The following is a 13,560-nucleotide window of genomic DNA, read 5'->3' as shown; positions in this document are numbered from 1 at the left end:
AAATATATTTAAACTTTTCACTGTGGCTGGCCTTTTAGAGAATATTTTAACCTTTGAGAGTAGTTATATTTATTTGGTGACACTGTACCCACTCCTGAAATCCTTGCTGCATTGGTCAAATGCTACCATTTATATTAATATTGATTTTATTCAGTATAATTGGGTACCCTGGTAAGTGCCTCAGAATAGCTGGCTTTGGAATATTCTGGTGGCAGTATCTACCTTATAGTCTGGGCAAAGGGGGCATAGCTGGTAAATCTGTACCAGTGCGCGCGCGTGTGTGTGTGTGTGTGTGTGTGTGTGTGTGTGTGTGTGTGTGAAAATCAATTCTCAAAGAGGGTGTGTGCATCAGCTACTTGTGACAGGGACAAAGAGCACTGGTTTCACAGAGAGGGTGGTGGAAGACTTGGCTTGGGACACTTGGCTGAGGACTCAACTGTAGTCAGCTGTGGTTAGTATGGGGTTTTATTTATCTGAAAATGCACTTTCGCAAAAAACAGGTTCAATGAAAACCAACTGTGGTTGTTGTTGTAGAACACGGCACAGTGGGGATAAGGAAATATTCTCTTTTCCCCACAGTAATGCTATCTCAGAGTTAGAATAGATAAGAAGCGGGGGTGTGGGGGTGCAGGGGGTGCAGGGGGCCTTGCCCCCTGCATAAATATGTCTAGTGTTGTCATTTTTTTTCATTGATCCTATTTTTCATGAAAGTGCATTTTCGGATAAATGCACTTTTGGAAAAACGGAGTCCCAAACTTATGTTTCAGAGAGGTTGAGGTAGACCCATATATAAGTTTACCATCAAAATCCAAAAATTCACTTTGAGTACCATAACTTTTGTTAAATCAAAAGTAAAATTGCTGGTCATCCCAGAGGTAGCTGTTATCCTGGCTAGCTATAACCTTGCTGGTGCTTCTGGTACAGTTAATACCAGTACTTACAGTATTGTGTTTATCAGTGACCATGACTTTAAAATTTTTAACTTTTCAAGTATGGCTGTGGACACACCTTTGGCTGACCTTCTTGCCAAGGGTTTAACTTTTGTCCCTGATCAGAGAGCCAATCTAGCACGGACAGTTGTTGATTTAAAACTTTTTACATGTAAATTAAACTTGGAGAGCATGTTTAAGAACCAACCCACATTAAACAAAGAATGTAGAATAAGCAGTGTATTTAATCCACTTTTGCCTCCTGCTTTGTTGAATTTTGAACATGTATGCGAACTGGATTTACGTGACATTTTAGATAGTAGTAGATTTGTTCCTTCTAGTAAAACATTGAATTTTAATGAACACGACTGGAATAGGTTGAATTCTTTACATTTTCAGAATGTTAGAAAAGTAAAACCAGATAAAGGAGGTGGCCTTGTGTTTTTTGATGAATTTGATTATAGAGACTGTATACTGAGATTGCTGAACACTGATAATTATATGTCAGCCTCATTGAATGAAATGAACAAATCACAACAGAAAGTTTGCTTGAATGACTTGTTTATAGTCAAGAATTTCTTTGGACTTCTATAATTATTTGTCATTCTTGGCCCTACTGACGCCTATAATTTTTGGAATCCTGAAGGTTCGCAAGAGTTAGAGGATCCACCCCTCCAGCCTATTGTGAACGAGAGAAATTCCATCACTTATCCCATTGCAAAGTATGTCGACACAGTTTTGAAGAAATTGGTTGAACGTGTGGGCCATATTTGAAAAGATTCTTGGTCCTTTTTAAGCAATGTCAATGGTCTCAAATACAAATACCACATTGTTTTCCTGTCCATTGACATTAAGGACCTTTATACTGTCATACCTGTGGATATAGGAATTGAATGGGTTTCCAATTTTATTTTAGACAAGGGCAGTTGAGTAAGAGAAATTGAGCTTGTACAAGAATTTTTGGATTTAATTTTGACCAACGGTTATTTCATGTTCGAAGGGAGATATTATTTACAAAAGACAGGTGTCGCAATGGGCTCTCCATGTGGGGCTAGCTTAGTCAACCTTGTGATGGCCCATTGGGAGCAACACTTCGTCTTTAATAATAATGAGTTCAGTGGTAACATCTACTACTACACTAGATATTTGGATGATCTGTTCATTATGTTTGATGGCGTTATCAAAGACATTCCCAAGTTTATTAATTATTTGAATGATTCCACGAACGTCTTTTCCTTTACATATAGTTCAAGTACTGAGAACATAGCGTATTTGGATTTAGAATTATACAAAGATCGGGGGAGCCAATTGTTTAAGGCTATGATTCATAGAAAACCCACCTATTCCAATTCCTTTCTTTATTATACCAGTAGCCATCCTTGCCAACAAAAGATATTTGTTGTTAAGGGCCAGTTGGTGAAGGCAGCCAGCATGGTTTCTGATGAAGAATGTTTTGTGGAATGTCAAACCTTGAGGAGAATGTTTCTGAAATGGGGGTACCCTAGCCAACTTTTGTAAGAGATGATATTTGAGGTACAACACAAGAGAAATAATGGAGTATTTAGTCCAATCCTTACAACTAGATATGAAGCCCTCAATACTTCGACACATTTAGTTGAGCAGAACCAATCATATAAAGCAAATCCACTTAAGGTGACTTTCATCACATCATTCAATATTGACGCTAGTACAGTATGGCAAATTTTATATAAAAATTGGACTTTGCTCAGTTCAGATACAGATCTCAGTTCTATTCTTGAGCCTAGACCCAGAATCATTTATAGAAGAGGGCTGAACCTCAAAAGTTTGTTGGAGATGGGTAAAATCCCAGTTGTGAGAGCTCCAAGCATGTATAAAGGTGAGAGTTGCTCCCAGTGTAGATTTATGAAGGTGGGTAATACCTTTTCCATTAGAGGGAGAAAATATAATATAAATAAAAGATTTAATTGTACCACCAAAGGAGTGGTCTATTTGGCTACCTGTAATGTCTGCCCTTGTTTCTACGTTGGTAAAACTGACCGTAGATTCAAGGACAGAGTCTATGAACATATTTACAGCACCAGGAAGTTGGCTAAGCATGTGCATGAATATCCTCAGCACAGCTTCAAGTTTAGGGTGATTGATCGGATGGAGATGGGACCCCTCACCCTTAAGCTAGAACTGTGCAAATTATTATTGCAAATAAAACTGAATGCCTACAACGCACCAGGGCTAAATGATTTGTATTCCTTGTGTTGTGTTTTAAAACTGAAGAGTTTGCAAAGGTAATTGATTATTTCTTCTGTATGTTGTTTGTTTATATCTCTGTACCCTAGTGGAAATATTTTTGCATATTATTGCATTTTTTATATTCTTTGTATTATATTAGTTAACTAATAGCCTAGGATACTGCGGTGGTGGTGCTGTGGTAGCGTTGTCATCTCACAGTTAGACGTTGCCCGTTCGATTCCCAGTTAGAGCGTCTTCTGTGTGATGACATGCGTGAATGGGTGTTCCTTAATTGAAGGTTGTGCGTTAGGCCTGGCAAGCCAGCACGTAAAAATCCACTGCTAATCATTAGCGGACCGGAGTTCCGCTGTGGCGACCCCTAATCGGGAAAAGCCAAAAGACGCAAACAAACTGATAGCCTAGGTTGTTGTTGTGTCTTTCGACTTTTCCCGGTTAGGGGTCACCACAACGGAACTCCAGCCTGCTAATGATTGGCAGTTGATTTTTACGTATCGAGTTGCCAGCCCTAACGCACAACCTTCAATGAAGAAATGCCCATTCACGCATGTCTCCACGCAGAAGACGCTCTAGCTGAGAGTCAAACCGGACAGCGTCTTACTGTGAGGTGACAACGCTACCGCAGCACCACCAAAGCAGATGGATCTTATTAGTAGTTAGTTGCTTTAAACGAATTGCTCATTTTGCACATCAAGTAATTATTAGCACAGTTTTTAAACTAAGGTTTTTCGGTTATTTTTAAAAATATGGTCATTCTTAACATGTTCATTCTTGGTCAGTTTTATACATGTTTATTTATCTAGTATTTATATTTAAATGTTTTTAAACATCTGCAGCTTTTGCTTTTAGATGTTAATTGATGTTCAACATGTGACACTTTAAATAGCTGCATTTTACACTAGCTCTGGTTGTCTGATGAAGTCTTGCTCGCATAAGCAAGATGAAAGCGCTTACACCATTGTTTCCATGAATTAAAACTTGTCATTGTGGATTATATTCTGTTCCTTGGATTTGTCTTGCTGCCTGTGGTCATTTTTCAGCATTTTTAATAGTACAATTAGTAAATGTATAGTACTGATGTCCGGATGGCAAATGCAGTTCAACGGTAATTTTTGCAAAGCATCGCATACCAAAAATTGGCTTTAACATGTTTTGAAATGTTGGCATAAAAACACTTTTATTTTTGACATTTTATTTCAATGTCATGATTAAATAAAGAGGTGCATTTCTGGATTTTGATAGTAAAATATATATATATATATATATATATATATATATATATATACATATAGAAAAGTGTATATATATATATATATATATATATATATATATATATATATATATACATATGTGTGTATGCATATACCTATCCACAAATCTTGCACCGAATAGTATAACATACCAGGTGCATGGAAAAAACATCCATCCATCCATTCATGGATCCATCCACAACCTCTTTTTCCCATTTTAGGACATGGGGTTGGGGTGTCACCTCAACAGTGACAGGCATCTAGAGCCAAGGTACACACTGCTGAGTGGCTAGCACACCACACATTCACACCTATGGCCAATTTAGAGTTTCCAGTCCTCCTACTGTATGTCTTTGGAATGTGGGAGGAAACCCATGCAAACACAGTGAGGACATGCAGACTCCACACAGAATGCATACTAGTCGAGAATCAAACTGGGGAACCTCCTACTGTGAGGCAACAGCACTTTAAACTGTGCTGTCCTATATTTCACACAAAAAAAATAAAGCAACATTCTAATGAGATAAAAAACAAAATGATATTCCCTTGTGCAGTTGGAAAAGGAAGATCTTGTTTTTCCAAATGCATAAGGGAGTAAAAGTTGTTTTTATCACACCAGAGTGCTGGTTTATTGTTTATATTGTGTATGTATGTATGTATGTATGTGTCTAGACAATGCATATGGAAATATTCAGTAGACCTTTTATCTGTAGCATTACTGCATAGAATGTATTGGTGACTAGGTATCCATAACATTCTATAGAACAGTAAGCTTCAGGATGTAAAGAGATATAGCGTTATCTATGACTCCGATGACCTGGTTTGATTGGCTGTCCAGATGTTGGAGCAGGCCACTGGAAATGGGAGAGGAATTATAAGGTAAATGCTTGCTTGTATTTCTTAGTGGAAAGGATGTATGGGCTTCCTGGAGTGTGTCTAAAGTCATGGCTCCTGGGGACAAGGAATGGTGCCAGAGGTACCAATGGCTAAATGTAGTAGGCTGGGCATTTTCAGAGTACATCTCTGCAAAGATGGAAACTACTCCATCACAATACCTATATGCATGACAATGAAAATCCTGTGCTCAGCATGAATGATGCATTAGGAAACTCATATCTGTTTTGCACCTTCCACATTGTTACATCTAGCTCACTTCTCTAGTATGAAAGGCTGAGGCGGTGGGCCTAAGTCTGAAAAGTTGAGAAGACATGGAAGTCAAACTGCAGAGGAGCACCAGTCAACTGAGGCTCTTGTTGTCATGAAAAATGCAACAGAAAATCTGTAAATTAGCCTTTCTCTAGGTTAAACTGCCATCTTAAACTGGGTCATAGGATATCCAATGCCTGTATTGAAACCTGGGATATAGTATATGGCTATAATCATAGACATGGTGGCCTTCATTCCACTACCTGCTTACTCACTAACTTACACTGGGTTTGAATCCCATCAGAGGTAATATAATTCTAATGCAAGTAGAGCTTTTGCGAGGAGGGGTTAAAAATGGTTAAGGTCTTTCCCTCTCAGAGCCAAGGTATAGATTTTGATTCTAGCCTCTGGATGTTGGCTAAGCTTGTAATAGTCTGTACACTGATAGTCTAGTTTTAACCTATAGGTGGGTAGGGGGCTTGGCATAATGGTCAAGGTAGTTACTTCACACACATACGGTACAGGGTTTGATTCTCACCCTTGAGGTAAATTGGCTAGCCTTAAAATGGCCCACAACAGCATCTAGGTTAGTACTGACCTATGAACCTATGATCATAACTAAACCACATCTACTGGCTATATTAAACATTTATATTTAAATGTAGACTGCTTTAAGAATGTGGCATGTCAGTGTAGCATATGTCAAAAAGCCATATAGACTTTCATAGGACAGCATACATCAGATGGGATAAAAAAGAGCCATATGGACTGTGATACTGTTCATTGTTTGGAATGAACTTATACATACCTCTGTGCAGTACTGCTGTTCCTGTCATGGCTGGATGGTGATCATATTGGGCTTGAGTATATGATATTTGATCTGATCTTTTGAAGAGAACTACAACATTTGGAAACTGGCATGGTGCACAGTGTGGTGCACTCTGAGTAGTACTGTGACAGTTCCAGATAGGTATGGTACAGACTTTGCTGTACTCTGAGTAGTACTGTAACAACATAATACACTCTTAGTAGTACTGTGAGAGTTAGAGCTAGATATGGTGCACAGTGTACTGGACTCTGAGTGGTACTGTGATAGTTAGAGCCTGGTATGGGGCATGGTGTGCTGCACTTTGAGTAGTACTGTGACAGTTAGAGATTGTTATGATGCATGGTATGCTGCACTCTGAGTAGTGCTGTGATAGAAACATGTATGATGCACAGTATCCTGCACTCTGAGTAGTACTGTGACAGACAGATATATTGCACGGTATGCTGCACTCTGAGTACTACTGTGATAGCTAGCGCCAGGTGTGGGGCACAGTGTGCTGCACTCTGAGTAGTACTGTGACAATCAGAGATAGGTATGGTACATAGTATGCTGGACTCTGAGTAGTGCTGTGATATTTAGAACCGGGTATGGTGCACAGTGTGCTGGACTCTGAGTAGTACTATGATAGAGACAGATATGGTGCATGGTATGCTGCACTCTGAGTACTACTGTGATAGACTAGTTAGGCTAATTAGTTATAACTACTGTTATAGTTGGTATGCTGCACTCTGAGTAGTGCTGTGACAGTTAGAGACAGGTATAATGCATTCTATGCTGCACTTTTGAGTAGTACTGTGACAGAGTCAGGTATAATGCACAGTTTGCTGTACTCAGTATTACTCAGGGTGAAGCACACTGTGCCATACCTGGCTCTAAATGTCACAGCCTGAATGAAAAATTTTAGTATTAAGCCATGATGAAAATGGAGGGCTTTAAGAAAGTTTGCCTTACATTTTCTGAGGCTTTGATGTTTAATTACATGACTGAGTTAAATCCAGATGTTCTGTGACCTGTTCTTAATGTAATTCTTGTAACTAATGTTTATGTTTAGATAGCTATGTGTGTTTTTCTTGTATCTATCTAGTTAGCTCTTTTTACTTATCTACCTATGTATATGATTTTAGTTCTTGTCACAGACCTGATGAAGGTTTTTATTGCATTAGTTATCTGAAAGTAATTTTAGTTAAAATCAGTCTTTTATATGTATGTAATGCTTTTTGTACTACCTGATTTTGTAATGTGGGTTGTAAGTAGGTAGTGTTTTCCTGAACTAGGATGTAGTTTGATCTAATCAGTAGTACTGTGTGGAGGTAGGTACATGCTGTTCTAAAATGCACTTTTCCACCCTGAACAGGCTGGTTTAAAATTGAACAATACATACATTTTCCATACCTACTTCTAAGTGTATAAAAGCTGATATTTTTAACATTGTAAAGTATTTCTGATTTTTTTTTATTTTTTTGTTACTGAGGATCGCTTGTCTGTGACTAATAAAGGCTTGTTGCTTTGGAACACTACCTGCATTTCATAATGTTTGGAAATTATTTTGACTGAGCTTATCAACAAAGGTTTAAGACTGCAAGTTTTTCTGTTTATTTATTGCTTTTTTTAATTTATTTATTCTTTTATTGTAAGTAGATCACACTTGTAGTAGTGTTATGTGTGGCATTGCACAGTTATAAAGGACAGATCAGATGTATAAACTGTTTCTCATGAAACTGGTTAGCTCTCATACAATATATAGATTATTTCATGTAATTACATATCATGTAAAGAAATCAGAAGATGAATCCATATGTTTGTCTAAATTTGTTAGCCCTATGTAAAACCTGTTTAATTAATGTCTGAACATTTCAAGTGAAACTGCATTCTTTATTGTTTATGACAGTTCATTTCAAAATTTAATTATTCTGAATCTGTTTCTGGGTTGTTACACTCTATGTATCTTGTTTTGACTGCCTTTTTCATTATCCGTCTGCTAATCTATAAATATATATGCAAGTTGAGATCATGATGAAACTTAAGCCTTTTTATTGAAATGAACCTTAATAGCTTATATCTGACAGAAAGCAAATGAAAACAACTTGATTTTTTTTCTGAATGAGTTAAATTTTCATGCAGATATTCTTTTCTATGCTTCCTTGGAAAATACTCACCACAGCTCACATGTATTTTCCTATTAGGTGCCTAGACAAAATATCCTTATTCTAGCATTATAATAATAAGTGATGCAAGCAAAGGTACCATTACAGCTGGTTATCTAGAGGATGTAAATTTCAAGACCTGACAGCTTAATAGGGAAGACTCAACCATCATGTTGATATGTGTCCTCCAAAACTACAATCTTTTTTATATTATACATAAAATTATATAACGTTTCACCAAATCTGGTTACCTTATCTTATCTATGCTCACCGAAAGTTTTAAAAAGTTTTTTGCAAAGCTAAGAAGTCATCCTAAGATTTAATAGCAGTAAGAAGTTTGATATTGTGTATGTATATATATATATATATATATATATATATATATATATATATATATATATATATTTATGTGTGTGTGTGTGTGTGTGTGTGTATGATGATAATACTAAAAGGAGCAGATATATTGGTTATATACAAAGAAAAGAGCTGTGTGCCCAAGATTGTCTATGCATTTCACTCTTGCCTAATGCCTTGGGGATGGCGTTTCGTGAGTTTTCCTAGTTTAACTTGTCACATTATTCTTCTAAACCAATGATGAATTCATGCTTTGATGCCGCTATTGATACTAATGTGTTTTAGTTTTTTTAATACACTTGTCAAAGTTCACCATCTGAAGTGCTTTACTGAACTAGATGCTTGCTGCATCTACCTGAAGTTTCACATTGAAAGAGCTCTATGTGAGGATAACTGCCTGATGTATATCTGTAGGAAATTATACTTGTGAGGAAAAATGAGATAGTTCTGCAAGAGGGATATTGTCTTTTCATCAAGGTGCAGTGACCTTGACAGTACACTAAGTAAGTCAGAATGGGGAAATTGCTCCCACACAGGAACTCAAACTGTGGCATCTTTGTGGTGATGTCATTCTGCATTGTTTCCAATACAACAAAGCACGTGCACTAAACTCTCCTCCATACCAGAGTCTATTAACACTTACTGCACAGGTAAAATAAAGAACTTTTAATGTTATGAACTATATTTATTAAATCCATGTTTATGTATAACAGTTGTTATACATAACTCCTCAAAATTTGGAGACTGTAAATAAATCTAAATGGGTGGTGATCTGAGCATAGTTCTTGATCACATTTCACTTTCTGTAAATAAGTTTTGACACCTGCTTTCCATTTAGGAGGGTTTTCTATATTTTTAGGCTTTTCTTAAATATAATCTCCAATGTGTAACAAATGAGATGCATATAGCTGATACATTGTTCCTTGTCTGTTATGTAATCTGAACATGGGCTTCCAGAGATTTCAGTATTTTTCATATTTAGAATTTTCACTATTTTTTATGTCTTTATCTCAGATATCCACAGGTGATCTTAATGTGTTTGAAATTTGAGAGTGATGTCTGTTTTATTCTCTTTCTGTCCGCCATTCACTTTAACACTATAGATTCAAGCCTTTCTCTTTCTATCTACTATGTTAATAAATTTAAAGAAAAATAAGAGCAAAACTGATAACACCAAGAAGAGTAGTTCCAGAACCGCAAAGTGAAGACAATAGTTCGTAAAAAAGGTAAGTCCTTTATTAGTTGCCAAGTGATAAAAATCCAAAGACAGTTGGTACAAAGCAGCAAAATCAGACCAAATGGTAAAATCCAAAGTCAGTAGGTACAGAACAGCAAAGTCAGACAAGCGCTTTCGCTTGGAGAATGCCAAGCTTGTCAAAAACAGTTGCCTGCAGTGAGGCAACTGTTTAAATGAGGATGTTAATTAGTCACATGTTTGGTTAGAGCTGAGTTGCATTAAGAAACAATTGAGACTGTTTTGAGCAAAAGAACAGCCAAATAATAAAATGAAACATTAAAATGTGCATAGGTTAAATTGACATTGCATTGTTTATACATGACTGGTAAACCAAGTGAGTGTTATGATGAAATTAAAAACTTTGCTTGTCCAAAAGGTTTGGATAGAAATACAAATACAAATACAAGTGGAAGTTTAAAAAAAGCTGTGTGTGATCCAAGTGAGTTTGAGGTCAGCAGTCCTGTGTAATATGAGAATCAGTGTAGTACTGTTATGTTAGCCTTAAAAATAGATGTTATGATGCATATGAATTTGCACTACTTGGTGACTTGGGGCAAGTGTGTTCAATGGGCAAAGAAACAGTGTTGAAAAATAGTGAAAATAGGATGAGACATGCTATAATCTAGCCCTTCTGAGCTTCAGAACCGAGCCTATACTAACTTTATTATTTGGCTGTTCTTTTGCTCAAAACAGTCTCAATTGTTTCTTAATGCAACTCAGCTCTAACCAAACATGTGACTAATTAACATCCTCATTTAAACAGTTGCCTCACTGCAGGCAACTGTTTTTGACTTGAAAAAGCTTGGCATTCTCCAAGCGAAAGCGCTTGTCTGACTTTGCTGTTCTGTACCTACTGACTTTGGATTTTACCATTTGGTCTGATTTTGCTGCTTTGTACCAACTGTCTTTGGATTTTTATCACTTGGCAACGAATAAATTTAAAGAAGGAATTTCTGTTTTACCTGTCTGAGCTATTATATTTTAGCTCTATCTTTATTTTGAAAGCCCTTCTGTTTGTTACTGGATAGGTGATAGACACACAGAACATTGATGCTAAAAGATTGCTGGTGTCCTGCCATGGTATTTAGATTATGAGAAGAAAGAAAAAGTGAGTGTTGTACTTCCATGCTTTTTTCGTTCTACTCCCAAGTTTCTGATCTTGGAGTTGGTTTATCTATGTGAATGTTATATGAGTTATCATTGCACACATTTTATTTCATGCTGAAATGCTGGTGTTTTTTATCAGTAGTTCAGTTGTCAAATTATATAATGGTTGAAGCTCCTTAGTGCACCTTTATAAAATTTTGCCCTTTCTTCCAGTTTGTGCAACCCTGGAGTTAGTATATTTAATTTCCAGTGGTGTGGGGGAGGAGTTTTCAAATCTGGGGAGGGGTGGGGTGGACAAAGTCTCCATGTACATGTTGCTTTTTTTTTGTTTTACATTTGATAATTGCAAATGTAACCTGTTGCTTTGCATTAGCAATTACTTTTTGTTTTGATGATTTTGGTGACAATTAATGGTAATTGCTAGTGAGTTTATTTGATGCTTTGTGTTTGATCAAACTCACCTGCAATTATTCATTATAAACTAATCTATGCATATATGTATAATTATGCACACATACAGACACATATACATACATATATATATATATATATATATATATATATATATAAATATGGATATAGTGAGCCAGGTAAAATCAACGTTTTTTTGACAGCAAAAACGTCAACACATTAACTTTGAAAATGCTATTATGGACCTACTTCTGTAAATGCTCTGAGATTGAAATTAAGACCATGCAAACTAAAACCTTTTTTACAGGTAGAAAGCCCCCCTGCTCCCCCCATGTGGGGGCCAACCCTCACTCCCTACTAATTATATATACTAACTCAGATCACACAATCCCTGTGGAATTTTAGATCTTGCACAACTGTTTGTCATCTGTTTTGTCAACTAAACTGTGTGAAAAAAACTATGGTTGACCTAATCTCGAATTACTCAGTTTCAGTACTAACAAGCATGAAAACACAGGTGATTGATGCTAACATTTCAAAAATTAATATAATGAAAGATCCAGAAAAAACAAAAAAAAAAGATCGCAAAGGAAGCAAACAGTTTGCTTTTGCTGTCTGTTAACCAAAACTCTACCATTAAAAACAGGCATACATTGAATAGTTGTGGCATAGCTCTCAACTGTCCAGATTTTTGCAGAATATTCAGATTTTTGCCTCACATTTTTGGTCCATTCCTCCCATAATATGTGGTTCTCTGGCAAATCACTTTGAGTTTCAGACTTCATATCCTCCAGAGAATGCTGCTAACACAAATCTTGTTATTATAGTGATGTTCTAAGTTTCTAAGAGCAATATTTAAAATGTGTCCCTATTTTTGGGGTTTGTCCCCTCCCCCCATTATTTTAGGCATTGTCCAGATTTCTTGCATAAGAAGTTTAGAGTTATGAGTAGTGGTGTTATAGAAAAGCATTTTCTAAGGTAAAGTGCAGATGTGGGGTCAGAGAGATTAACACTACCTTACTAATGTGTGCTAATCTTAACTGTAATCCTATATTTTACCTTAGAAAGAAAACATTTCTGCAACAATACTACTGCACAAGACATTCGGGAGCATATTACATACAGCAGCACACATACACATACCCACACTCCCTAATATTTAAAGGTTTTTGCATTAAACCAGCAAACCCAAACTCATCTCTATTTTACCCACATTCAATTGACCTGCATTCTTCAAATAACTAAACCTTCATTCAATGATGTAAACACTCTGTTGATGAAGTACAGAGTAAAGGACACCCATATATCTTTATCTACATCTATATCTATATAGTGAGCTGAGATCCTGTGACATGAACAATGGATGAAAAACTATTATATCCACTGCCCAGAGTTCTACAATATGCTGAGACAGTATCTTACTGAGGTTGGTAAAGCATCATTCAACACACATAACACTGAAAGTGAACTCTTTAAAGAGTTAGTTGAGACTACATACAAATAAAATGGATGAGTTACGCCAACACTATATAATTAAACTGGTTCATGTTCTAATTTTTGGCCAGTGAAATAATGATTTTTATGCATACAACTATAAAATTAAAGACAGTACTGAATACTTTGTCTATTTATTCTGCCATACTAGCTTTTGAAATAACAAGTCAGTCATAGATGAATAAGTAGCCCTGCTAGATTTGCTTGGGAATGTTGCCACCTAAGCAAAAGCATGGGAGAAGGTCTGGAAATTGCTTAGGAACTACAAATTTGAACCCATAATTTACAAATGTTTCATGGAAGAATATTTAAATGTCCAGTGAAAGAGATTTGGCAGCTTGCAGAGTAATTCAGTGAAAAAGAAACAGTGACACTGTTTCCAGTGAGTCATAATGACTCGTAGTACTGTCACTGTAAGAAAATGCAGAAAAAC

The sequence above is a fragment of the Protopterus annectens genome, chromosome 5.part1 (assembly GCF_019279795.1).
Source record: "Protopterus annectens isolate FY-2018-M chromosome 5.part1, PAN1.0, whole genome shotgun sequence".
In the NCBI taxonomy this organism is placed as follows: Eukaryota; Metazoa; Chordata; order Ceratodontiformes; family Protopteridae; genus Protopterus; species Protopterus annectens.
This window is presented reverse-complemented; position numbering follows the sequence as displayed.